General features: G+C 40.7%; 1 long non-coding RNA gene across 14 annotated transcripts in view; it reads right to left on the bottom strand.

The window, feature by feature from the left end:
* LOC140641801 (uncharacterized) overlaps positions 1–8,433 on the bottom strand; it is a 179,807-nt gene extending 171,374 nt beyond the window's left edge. For all 14 annotated transcript variants that reach the window (XR_012038396.1, XR_012038393.1, XR_012038392.1 and 11 more), the window contains exon 1: positions 8,119–8,433. This is a non-coding gene — a long non-coding RNA (uncharacterized lncRNA). The remainder of the gene's footprint in view (positions 1–8,118) is intronic.
* Between the last annotated feature and the right edge of the window lie 5,432 nt (positions 8,434–13,865).

Below are 13,865 nucleotides of genomic sequence, written 5' to 3' on the forward strand. Positions count from 1 at the left end.
AATTGCAATGTGTGGATTTTACTTAAATAAGGACAAATTTAATCTTTATTCAAAGAAACTTAAAAATTAATGAGATTATGAAAAGGGAAATGAGAATACTGACCGAATACTATAATGCTATGAATAATATATTTTTAATTGCTTGGGTCAGTGATAATACTATTATTTTCAAATAAACTCCATATCTTTTAAAGATACATAATTAAATGCTAAAGGTGAAATTAGAGAATGTTTAGAATATTCTTTAGAAAAAAGATGGTGGTGGGAGTGGATGTGCAGCCTTAGTTGAGTTGATAATAGACACCTGGAGCTCTTAAACTACTTTGTCTACTTCTGCGTGTGTTTGAGATTCTCCACAATAAAAAATAAAAAATAAAAAATAAAAAAATAAATATAAAAGTGAAATAACAACAAAACCCAGTGGACTACCTTCAAGAGGCATGTAAAGGAGGCATGTAAAGTCTGTTTCGGCAGGAGGTGTATTTTGGATCTGGGTCGTGTTCTGCTTGTAAGGAAGCCTTGGTTTCCCAGCTCTAACAAGGATGAGGGGGAGGTCCAGAGTGCAGGGAACAGGATGCAACTTCTCAGATTAACTCTTTATTTATTTATTTGAGAAAGAGAGAGCATGAGTGGGGATGAGAGGGGAAAAAGGGAGAGAAAGAGAGAAGCAGACTTCCTGCTGAGCCCAAGGACATGGGGCTTGATCCCAGAACTCTGGGATCATGACCTGAAAGGAAGGCAGATGCTCAATTGACTGAGCCACCCAGGCTCCCCACTCAGATTGACTCATGACCTTAAGGATCTAGCCCCCTATTGCGTGGCCTTCACTCCACTCCCAGAGGACCAGCCTGAGGTTTTTCATGAAGAAAAGTTTTCTACCCTAGACACCTAAGCGTGTCAGAAGTTACTCCTACAGGTGTGGCTACATGTTTACTGTGTTTGAATCCTCCAAGTAACTTGGAGCCATGTAAGTTCCATTACACTAAAACTACATCCTGAAGCGAAAAATATTCCTAAGAAATAATATAATAACAATAATAATGATGACAGCTGGGCACAGAGCTAAACACTTCATGTGTATCACTCGTCACAACTTAGCTTTGATTCCTATCCCCGTTTCACAGACGCGGAAAGTGAGGCCTAGGCCATGTCACCCCGGGAGGTTGACCAGTGGTGGCTGAGCTGGAACTCCAACTGGCTCCATGAGCTTGCTCAGGCTGCAAACTAAGTATCACAGACCCCGTGACTTAAACAGCCTAAAGCCATTTTCTCACGGGGCTGGAAGCCAAAGGTCTGAGAGCAAAGTGTCCTGGGGTTGATTTCTTTGTAAGCGCCTTGAGGAAAGGGGCTGTTTCAGGCCTCAGTCTTTTTCTGGCCAGAGCCATTTTGCTCTCTGAGCCCCTCATCTTCTGCCTCAGTTTTCCTGACTCAGGCCTCTGCCCATTTGCACAGGCTAACCTCCCTTCCTCGAAGGCCTTCCTCAGATATCTGGCAACTCCTCCTCTTTGTCCTCCAAAGCTGACAGCAAGGACCCCCTCTTTTTGGAAGCCTTTCCGAACTTGCCAGACCCTTCCAAGCTTCCTGATGCCGTGGTTCTTGGATCTAGAGATCCAGTCTCTCATCTAGAGAGACAGGGGCAGTGCCCCAACCCCTCTGGAATTCCCAGCTCCTGGCCTGGTACATCCCGGTGTGGAGGAAATGTTTGGCTGTTTGATCCCCTGCCTCACTTAGAGCCAGCAGCACCACAGACTCCTTAGTGGTGATTGTTTGCTGGACCTTGAACAATCCCTGTGGCTTTGTCCTCTAGCCTTGAAAAGCTGTTGATTTCCATTGTCTAATCATCCTCTGACTCGTGGCTGCCCAAGCCCTGGGCACCATGCCCATTTCTCCCAGGCTGCTGGTACCCTCCGCCTGTCATGTCACAGCATGATAGAATAATCCTCCTTTCACCTGCCTCCGTGAGTGCTCCTTCTGGATCACAATGTGCAGGGGCAGGACAGCAGACTGTGGTATATGCAAGAGAGAGACACACACACAGAGAGAGAGAGAGAGAGAGAGAACCATACTGGCTTAAGCTAAACACACACACACACACACACACACACACACACACTAAGCATGGCATTATGAAACTGAAAAACCCAGCTGCAGTCCAGCTACCAAACTCAACCTCTTCACCAATCTCCACAAGACAATCAGGCACGCTAAACAGTTATTTCATTCACTTAGTATATTTTAGCAAAGATTCGTGCATCACCATGAAGGGTTACATCGTGCAGCAGGCATCCCTCTGCTGTTGCACTGTGGTTGCACACTCTTCCCCCCACCTCCCTGCCCACCCCCTTCACCACCCTCTTAGGAGCAATTGCCTCATGCAAAGCAGTTTAACAGACATTTTTTTCTTGATGGAGAAGGCCCTTGGGACTTCACCTTCCACCCCAAATGTCATTTCAAAGTATTTCTTCTAATCAAATAGAAAGCTCTCCCTAAGGGGGCTCTGGTGACCAACATTTTCTCCACCTCATTACTTGCCAGTCCTCACCATTCTGCCATTTGGATAAAGCTTGTACCTCAGGCTCCGAACCAGAAGAGTTGATGATTAATAGAGCAGAGGGCTTACTTACAGGAAACCATCCCTTGGGTGAGAAGCCTAATTCATCCCACCAAGTCACCACGGAGCCCGGAACAGTGGCTGGCACACGTAATGGATATTTGATACTGTTTGTGGAATACAGAGTAGTTTGAGTGATTAACCGGCATCTCTTATGAGACAGGCAAAAGATGATACACAACATTTGGAAAACAGCAGGGCTTAGGAGGGCCCAGGAGGGCCAGAGGCCAGGCAAGATGTGTGTGAAAGGAGTTGTTTACATTTCCTTCCTTGGGTAGAAGGTGATTCTTGTATCTAGAAAATGTGTCCATTTCTCTGTATTTGGTGCCTTCTGTAACTACCTATTTTTTATATCCTTGCTTTTTATTTCATGAAATATATTATAACTACATGTATCTTTGTTTTTTATTTCATTTATTTTGAAAATATAAGCCTGTGGAAGCTATGCTAAGAGAATGTACATGTTCTGTACTGATCCAAGCCAATTTGGCCCTTCAGCAACTGCCAGGCTCCTTGGATAAATATAAGTAGCCTCTGGTGCTTAGATGGGTGGTGGCGTACATCCTCTACCTTACAACATCCACACCAGGCGAGGTCTTAAGACCAAATTTGGCCAAAGCTACAAATTTTTACTACTTAGCAGATATAAAAAACAGTCTATTACTGGTCTTTCAGACTTTGGGGATCCACTCTCTGTCTTAGGCACCACAAGTAATGTAAGCATGATCAGTTCTATGGTAGACACAAGATAATGACAGAACTAGCCAGTCTTTTGTAAGGTCAAGCCACAGACTTGGTGAAGGAGAAATATATAGGACTAACGGAATACTGGACCCCAATCACTGTACAAAAAGTCTGACCAGTGAGCTTGCTGGAGCCATATTCCCATCCATATAAGAGCAGTGGGGCTTCTATCTTTCTAACCGACCATGTGCCTTGGCCCGTCATTCGTTTTACCTATTCAAAAATATTTCTAAATTCCTTATACAAATTAAAAACCTTCCAGCGAGATTTTGAGGATGTTTGAAGTGTGGTGTAGCTATATCTTCGGGTTGTTAATTCCTCATGAGAGAATTTCAAAAGCTAACTGCCTGTCCCAGGGTATATATTCGGGTTCGTTTGTACACATAAATATTACACCATGTGTAAAAAGTATTTGTAAATTAAATGACCATGCAGATAACATAGAAAAGATAGTATCTATTACTATATTTCATCTAAATTAAAGGATACTATCTATTCCACGATAGGACAGGAGCTATAGGGGCCCTTTTTGGTAGGGACAGTAAGAGGAACCCAAGTTGGAGAACCTCAGGGGAAAGAGAAGATACACAGATGGAGTCTAGTTGAAAGTCAGCTGATGATCTAGAACTTTCCTCTGCTTAAACATTAAATGACTTGTGTTTGTTTTCATGTTGGAGGCTGTTCCATCCTCCCTGGACTTGAAAGAACTAATTTCAGCCCTCTTTTTTTATAATTTCCCTCTTTAGAGGGGGTGGTTTATTCTCCTGCTGTCAGCACAAATGTAAAAATTAGGAACACATCTGATTGCACCTGTAGTTACCCACTTGCAGCCACAATTAGCCATAAGCACTCTCCAAAAATGGCAAAAACAGTTAAGCATGCCTGCAATTAAGTAATTGTGGGCATCATTAGTTGCATCGTTAGTCACATGAGTAACTTTTATGGTCGCCATGACTACCTTCTGATACCAAATTACTCCCCCAACGAGGGAGTACTTGGGCTGGAAACCGACCCCCCCCCTCTCCAATTTTGTGAAAGTTGTGTGCTTTTTTTCTAATTATTTCACACAAGTGAATGGGGGAATGTTTGCAAATACAAACTATTCATGTCAAACCAAAAACAAATGGTCACCCTGGGTCCTGTGTTATCTGTTTATCTTTTTTTTTTTTTCATTTGACATACAACAAAGCAAAGCTGGCTCTTTTTTTTTTTCCCTGAGAAAATAACTCACTTGTGGTATCTAGGTGACAATATAATCTTTCATTTGTATATGCTGCCTAATAAAGAAGGTTTATTTTATACCATAGTTATCATTTTCCAATTTGAATATCTGGTACAAATTTTCATTTGGAGAGCTTTACTTCCTGTTTGAACTGAACTGATTAGATTTTTTTCCCTCCAGGGTTTTAATCTGAAAGGAAAATGGGCCCAGACCTAGGAAGATAGTTCCTGCTTGGAGAATGATGATCTATGGAAATGTCATTGAGAAATGTATTCTTAATGAGTCACCAACCTGAGAATGAAACATCATGTTCTTCAAAATCCCAAGAAGTATATATTCACACACTAGACCAGAGTGGGGTAGAGAGATGCATTTTTTAAATTACATTTATTTCTATAGTAATTTCAGCAGGCTTGATGTAACAACAGATTAATCATCCCTGACTAAATAGCATATTTCAGATTTACCCATCCCAGAGATGGGTAGCTAGGACCTGTCAATCCCATGTAAGTGTATAGAAAATATGGGATAGATGACTGAATAGCTCATGGTCCACCATGTGTCTGTTGGCCTTTTTTTGCCATTTGAAGAGAGGGAAGATTCTATTGGGCTCTCTGAGCCTGGTTACTTTGGATAAAGAAGGAAATCTGTCTCTAGAGCAGTGCCATCCATCAGAGCTTTCTGTGATGATGCAAGTGTTCTATATCTGAACTGTCCAACATGGCAGTCACTACTCACATGTGGCTACTATGTGCTTGGAACAGGACTGAAAGGACTGAAGAACTGATTATAAATTGTATTTAATGTCAGTTAATTTAGATTTAAGTAGCTACATAAGGCTAGAAGCTACCATCTTTGTATAGGGCAGATCAAAGTACATGATTACAACCAGAAAAAGGGATCAACATATTTGGAGCTACTTCAAATATGACCAAAAGTGTGCTAAATAGATAGCAAAGTATTTGAATCCAAAAATCCCAGGCCATGTATTTGGCTTCACCACCGCTTAACTATATGATCTTAAATAAAACACTTATTTTTAAACTTGTTTCTTAGCTCAAGTTATGTTGTAAAACCATCATTCTGATGGTAGGATGGAGATTGGAGAGAAATCAGAGATCACAGTGAACCAGCTTGTCTTCCTATTGGCTGGGTGTCTATGGGCTATACTAAAGAAGACTGTTCAGGAGAGAACACTGAAGGAGAAGAAAGATGGGAAATACTCTTACATAAATTAGGACCCTCCTGACTACAAGTAGCCAAAAATCCTAACCTAAACCTGCTTTAAGCAAAAAAAAGATACCGGGGTTCATATCTTAACCTTTAGACTTAGTGCTGGCTTCAGGCAAGTGATTCAGGCTTCAATTTAAGTCATATGGATTTAGTTCCTCTCCAATCTTTCGGTTTTGCCTTCTGTTATGCTGATTTCAGCCTTGGGCTCTATGTGATAGCAATATGGCAGCAGCAGGCAAAGTCTCTATGAGCTCTCAAATCTACCTTCAGAGTAAAGAGCAAGAGTCTCTGTTATATGAGTCTTATGAAAACCCTTCATTATGGCTCATTGGTTCTGAGACAACTAACTAGCCAAGTCTGAAATCTGTAGTCCCCTCTGGAACCTGAAGTTGGCTCAGCCTTGCCCAAGCCATAGGAGCTAAGAACGGAGGAGGGGGAGTTTCCCAGAGGTAAAGCAGAGTACTTCTAGCAGGAGGGTGAATTGATGGACTGCAGCAGAAAACAACAGATGTCCTCTGGAGCCCTGCTTCTAGGACTTTGAAAGACTAAAGCTCTGACTTCTTGAATAATCAGAGCAGCAACGAATCCAAGTCAGTTAAATTCAACTAATTTCAACAAACACACCTTAATAGTACCTGGCAGCCTTCTACTTCTAACCAGATGCATGTGGTAGCCATGAACAGTTATCTTATTTTGGAAATGTATCTGGCCTTTCACCTTCATAGGCAATATTACTTATACACAGATCTGGGTTAGTATTTTCTACCAGCTGGGTTCTAGGATTTTGTATCCTTCAAGGATTGTGCTAAGAAAGGACAGTAGTTCTTCAGAGATTCAATTTGATTTTATGACTTGACTGGCAGAGATCCTAAAGGTCATTATGTTGTGGTGGTAATACTGCTTGGAAACCCAAAACATATTTTTGGCTGTTTTCTTTCTTTACTCTATATCCAGGGGGAAAAGGAAGAATCGGGCAGTAAAACAGCTATTTCTTTATTCATTCAATAGTAATCATGACACTACTGTGTGCCAGGAATGGTAGTTGGTACTAACAGAGCCTTCGAGAAAGCCATATACTATATAACAGTGCTGGGGTGGGGGGTGGAGGGTGGGGAAGCACTGGGCTTCAAATCAGAAACCTGAGTTGAAGTTCTGACTCTGCCAGTAATTATCACTGTGATTTGGAGACAATGGCCTCATTTGGAAGATTTCTAAAAATCCCTTGAGTTGAAAAACTGATTCCAAGGAAAGTTAGAGCCCATCAGCATGACTAAGGCTTACTGTCTGACCTTTGAGAACTAAAAGTAAAACACACTCCCTCACCCTCAGAATTCAGCACACATACCTCCTCTGGGATTCAAGTTGAGAGGATCAAATTAGAGTAGGAGATACAAAAAGAGCTTTTCATTAACTCTTAGAAATTGTTTTCTTTTGGACCAGCTTATTACAAAAGAATCCTCAGGAGCTGGGACACACCCTTATTGTAGGATGGGGTCCTGGGAAAGAAGGGTCTTGCAGAATGAGCAGCAATTCACCAGATGGAAAAGACTGTGGAATAACATTCCAGGCCTTTCTCTGATAGGCTTGAGGCAAAGAAGGCTGACTGCCTTAGAGCCTCAGACCAGGAAGTTGGCTGGGAGACTGACTGCCTCCTCTGGGGCCTCAGACCTGGAAGTAAAAGGAAAGCTGGTTCTGCTAAGGTAATCACAATCCCCAGGTTGGTTTTGCATTATGTGCAGTCCCAAATTCTCTGTGTTCCAGAATCCTGAATCCAATTGGTTGTTTAAAATCCCTGTGAAGGGGATCCCTGGGTGGCTCAGCAGTTTGGCCCCTGCATTCCGCCCAGGGCGTGATCCTGGAGTCCTGGGATCGAGTCCCACATCCAGCTCCCTGCATGGAGCCTGCTTGTCCCTCTGCCTGTGTCTCTGCCCCTCTCTCTCTCTCTGTGTCTCTCATGAATAAATAAATAAATAAATCTTAAAAAAAATACAAATAAAATAAAATAAAAATCCCTGTGAAGGGGTGCCTGTCTGGCTCAGTTGATAGAGCATGTGACTCTTGATCTTGGGGTTGTGAGTTCAAGCCCCAAGTTGGATGGAGAGATTACTTTAAAATAAAATCTTAAACAAATAAAATAAAATAAAAATAGAAAAAAATTAAATAAAATCCCTGTAAAACCTTTTCCTTGCAAGCTAGAGCAAGGGTTTCCAGTCCTCATGTTCTTGGCCTGCCATGCCTTGGATGATGCCTCCACCTATAGGTGAGATCTTTTGGGGGAAGGAGCCTCTTACCTCTAAGCCATACTCACCTGAGCTGAGAGATGAGAAGTGCAGGTGGCCTGCCCCTCCATTTCCCTTTACTGGGAGTTGAGAGGAAAAAGAACTCAATTTTCTTGGTGATACCTTCCCAGATTAGAGCTTCTGTCATAAAGCCAACATGGGAAGGGGAGAAGGGGGTTGTGCCATAGACTCTTGCTGTTCTTATCGAGATCTAATAGATTTTCTTTAATAAAGTTTTCCTCATTTGCTATATAACCTTAGGACAACTTCCAGAAATTTCAAAGATATCATGAGTCCTAATTATTTCTCTGAGGAGTTGGTTCTTAGAGCTCCTCCCTTCATTGTTCTAGAAGTGGAGCTCCTGAGGGTTCTAAAGAGGAGTTTTAAGCATGACCAAAAGATCCTTCTGGCTGTTGGGTGGAGAATGGATCAAAGGGAGATCAGAATGTAAGCAGATATGTCAGGAGGGAAACAGAATTGCCCAAAAGAGATACAACAGTGACTAATGTGGTGGTGTACAAATGGTGAATGGACAAGCACAATATGTGTCTTTTGTTCATCACTGCAATCTCAGCACCTAGCTAGCACATTGTAAATACTCTATAAATATTTGTTGAATGAAAGGTTGAAGAACTACTGACAACTGTCAGCTTTGGAATTACATTTACACATTTTCAAGCTTTCCATCATTGACTTCTCTTTTACTCTAATTCTGGAATATGACAAGATTCCTTCTATGGAAAGAGGTGAAAAGTTATAGTGGAATTCTTGTATATCAAGAAGTCTTTGTGTATAGTTATGTGGGTCATTTCATCTGAAGTAGGGAAGTTTCAGAGAAGAGAGGGCATTTGGTCAAAATCTTTTTTTTTTTTTAAGATTTTATTTATTTACTCATGAGAGAGAGAGAGAGGCAGGCAGAGAGAGAGGCAGAGGGAGAAGCAGGCTCCATACAGGAAACCTGATATGGGATTTGATCCTGGGACTCCAGGATCAGGCCCTGAGCCAAAGGCAGATGTTCAACTGCTGAGCCACCCAGGCATCCCTGGTCAGAATCTTAAAGGATAATTTCAGCAATGCTATCAAGGAAACCAGGGAAAATCTCAGATTCTGCTTTTTTTTTTTTTTTTTTTTTTTTAGAGGAAAGAAACATTTTAATTAGCAGAAAGACTCTGAAATACTGGCTGCATTTTCAATCCTGATAAATTTATCTTTGTCCTTTCCTCAGTGTCCTTAAATGTAAATTAAGAAGGTGAGCGATCTGATCTGTACAGATCCAGCCAATTCTAATATTCTAAGAGTCTATGTACCTAAGAATGGAAATATGCAAGGAATAAATTATGAAAGGAACAAAATGCTCTTCCTACCAGATGCTAAACTTGAACCAGGACCAATGCATTTATTTTGGTATGTTTTCTTTCTCTTACCATTGGACTTCATACATGTGGAAGGGAGTTGAGAAGAGAACAGGGAAAATGTGGTTTTACTGAGCAAAAAAATATGATTTTGGTCATTGGCAGAGATTTTTAAAATTCCACAACATCTAAATGAATAAACCAAATCTGCTGCCCTCTTCCTGTACTTGTTTGATTTCTAATAATAATTTCTATTTTCAATTGCTTTTATTTTTATTTTTTTTTTAAGATTTTATTTATTTATTCATGAGAGACACAGAGAGAGAGGGAGAGACACAGGAAGAGAGAGGAGCAGGCTCTACTTAGGGAGCCGGACGTGGGACTCGATCCCAGGACTCCAGGATCATGCCCTGGGCCAAAGGCAGGTGCTAAACCACTGTGCCATCCTGGGATCCCCTTCAATTGCTTTTAAAACATATTTTGGAAGCCAGTAGGTCCTTTGAAAATCTTATGAGGGGATCCCTGGGTGGCTCAGCGGTTTAGTGCCTGCCTGTGGCCCAGGGAGTGATCCTGGAGACCCAGGATCGAGTCCCACATTGGGCTCCCTGCATGGACCCTGCTTCTCCCCCTGCCTGTGTCTCTGCCTCTCTTTCTCTCTGTGTCTCTAATGAATAAATAAATAAAATCTTTAAAAAAAAGAAAAAATAATAAAATCTTATGAAATATATGGGCACCCTCTGACACACACAAAGCAAAGTGCACACATTCAAGAAGTAATGCATAAAACTTGCAGAGGTTCCCCAAATTTTAAGGGCCATGGTTCCAGAACAAGTTAATAATGTGAGTTACAATTTACAGAGGGCATTTTTAAATCTGAACACTTGTATCTCTGTGAGTGAAGCAATATTAGCCCCATCTTACATATGAAGAAATTGGACCTCAAAGGAGTTTACTACTCATCTTTTTCTAGGAAGGCAAGAGAAAACAATAAAACTGCTTTTCTTCCCCCAGAGTATTAGTGGTCCCCAAGGCAAGGAGGAGGGAAATCAAAGCCCAGATCCTACCCAAGATTAATTCTCTAAGGGGAGACCCCTTTGTCCCAAAGAAGATGGGACACCAAAGGGTTGTATCTTTTCCCACTTCGGAGGCTACAAGAAAATGGCTTTGTTGCTGAGCCCAAGCTTGGGTAGGAAAAGACTGAAAAGTTGTAGCAAGTCACACTCAAATTTGCACCCTTTCTTCACATCACTGAATTTGGTTGGTCCCAAAAAATTGCAACTTCTGAATTTATTTTGAAATAGTCCTAAATGGGCGATGCCATTGAGCACATGGCATAATCAAATGTATATTCTCTCTGGAGGAAAGCAGCTTCATCTTAAACCATAAAGGATTGCACATGTAATTTTTCAAATATATGAGCAGCACACAGTCAAAAATAGTCAAGCACACAAGCAAGGCACCATGCATAAGATCCTTTAAAAGCAGTAGGACACATACACAATATAATTAGATTTTCACAGAGTTCTGAGGTCATAATCGTGAGACCCAGGGTATAACACAATTATGCCTAGTATGTTGTTATTGTTAGTTGTTGTTTGAATAGCTGGGGAAGGGTATTTTTAAAAAGTTCTGGAGAGAGCCCACTTCTGATTGGAGAAAAAGGATAAGGAATAGGAAACCATTAAAAGTAATCTCAAAAAAAGATAGTCTAGCGCATTTGAAAAGGAATGTCTATGAAAATTATATAACCAAAATTAAGCACCCAGTAACTGATTAAATACAATTAAATAGAGAATAAATGAACTAAAAATAGGTCAGAAGAAATTACCCAGAATGTTACACGACAAATAAAAATATGGAAAATATGAGCATTAGGAGATTTACAGGATAGAATGAGAAGGTCTGGTGTACACACCCTTGAAGTTCCAGATGGAGAAGGAGACAGAATATTTATTATGCCTCTTTTATCTCTTTGTTTTTTAATTATAAAATTAAGCATGCATGAAAGAAAAAACTCGATAAATAATACTATAAACCCTATACACCCATCATCATTCAGACTCCACAATTATTAAGATCGGGCCACATTTGTTCATTTTCTTTCTTTTTCTTTACGTCTTTCTTTGTTGCTATGTTTTAAAGCAATTTCCAGAGTTCATATCGCTTTTGCCCCCAGAGGCAGTTTTTAAATATTGAATGACTGAGAATTTTCCAAAACTAATAAGAAGATAGCATCTACACAGACTCAAAAATTCCAACTGTTCCCAAGCAAGATAAACAAAAAGAAATCCACATATGGACACTTTGTACAGAAACCACAGAGTACCAAGACAAAGAGAAAATCTGAAAAGTGGCTTACCCAACTTGCTTAAGGCCATGTAGCCAATAAAAAAGACAGTCAAAGCCTCCTTTTGGGGTCATTTCATTCCAAATTCAGTATCTTTCCTCAATACTACATGTAGAGCAAGGCAAAATTGCCCACAAGCGAACACTGAGTTGATTGGAAGTAGGCAGTGCATACAGGCTTATTAAGTGACTCACCTTGGAATAACCATAGTCCCTAACTGACCAATTACAACCAGGCACAGTTCCAAAGATTACCAAAAAAAGGAGAAATTCCATACATCCCCATACTCACTCACTCTGCCTTATAACTGTGGCTCCTTACCACCGCCTGTCGCAGACAGTCTCTCCATTGCTGTGCAGCCCCCTGCTCCCTTTTTACGTCTTGGGTGACTTCGTTCACTGCCTGCAAGGTTGGTCTCCACCTAGTCTGGTTGTCCCACACTATATTAATCCTCTATCCTAGAAACCCTTTGCTCAGAAACCATTCAGAGAGCTAATATATGTACATTGTCTTGCGATGTATATTAGATATATTAACCCGAAGAACTAGACCCAAAGAACTAACACCCATTCCTTGACTGGTCTGTTTTTAACTAAGGATTGGGATTGGGCAGGGACTTCAGAGCTTCATGAGTTTGTGTCTTCATTTTATAGATGAGAAGAGTGAGCCTCATGTGAAAAGATGCAGCTAACATACCATTACCCAGATATTTAGAAATCTTATGTTTATGATAAAAACAGCTAACTTTGTCCAAAATTTCTGGAGTGAGCTAGCTACAAGGAAGTTTTTAACAAGATGGGGAAAAAAAATGTTCCATCTGACTGGAGAAACTTGGATTGTGTCAATATTTCTTTCCATAATCTCCTAACGAGAGAAAGAAATTGGATGTCCTTATAAAAAAGCAATCAAAGGAGTAAATGAATATCTTCTCCCGGGAAGGTTACAAACAAAGAACTGATAGAATAAAAGCCACTAACAGCTGAGGGGTAAAGACGTGAGAGAAGACAATAAAGTGACATTGAATTTCAGCCCAGTCCACACATTGTTGGAAAGTGTGAGCTGTGCACAACATTTAATCAAAACGCTATACGAAAGATCGGGATTCAATGATTGATGAGTTGAAGATTCACCAAAAATTTACCAGCAATTTTTTAAAGACATATATTTCAAATTTTTAGGGAATTTCACATTTGATGGGGCCCCTGGGTGGCTCAGTCCCTTAAGTGTCTGCCTTCAGCTCAGGTCATGATCCCAGGGTCCTGCATCAGGCTCTCTGCTCAGCAGGGAGCCTGCTTCTCCCTCTCCCTCTGCCAGCTGCCCCACTTGCTTGTGCTTGTGCTCTCTCTCTCTGTCAAATAAATAAACAAAATCTAAATATATGTTCTCATTCATTTGGGGAATATAAATAATAGTGAAAGGGAATATAAGGGAAGGGAGAAGAAATATGTGAGAAATATCAAAAAGGGAGAACATAAAGACTCCTAACTCTGGGAAACGAACTAGGGGTGGTGGAAGGGGAGGAGGGCAGGGGGTGGGGGTGAATGGGTGACGGGCACTGAGGGGGGCACTTGACGGGATGAGCACTGGGTGTTATTCTGTATGTTGGCAAATTGAACACCAATAAAAAATAAATTTATTATAAAAAACAAAAATAAAAAATAAAAGAAGGGCAGCCCCGGGGCTCAGCGGTTTAGCGCCTGCCTTAGCGCCTGCCTTCAGCCGGGGGCTGATCCTGGAGAACCTGGATCCGAGCCTGCTTCTCCCTCTGCCTGTGTCTCTGACTCTCTCTCTCTCTCAAAAATAAATAAATAACATATTTTTTAAAATAATAATAAAAGAAGATCTCACATTTGAAAACATTCACATTCTTAACATAGAAATTTTAGAAAATATTGAAAATTATATACGATAAAATAAAAAATCATCAGTAATTCAGTAACTAAGAGTTAGCCACCAGTAACGTGTTATTGCTTCCTTCTCAGCTTTCTATGTACATAAATATGTTTTTACAACTATCACTGTGATAAGTACCCTCATTTATAAATCTAAAAACAATTCTGTTTATATCCTCTGAATG

Source organism: Canis lupus, chromosome 10 (genome assembly GCF_048164855.1).
Source record: "Canis lupus baileyi chromosome 10, mCanLup2.hap1, whole genome shotgun sequence".
Lineage (NCBI taxonomy): Eukaryota > Metazoa > Chordata > Mammalia > Carnivora > Canidae > Canis > Canis lupus.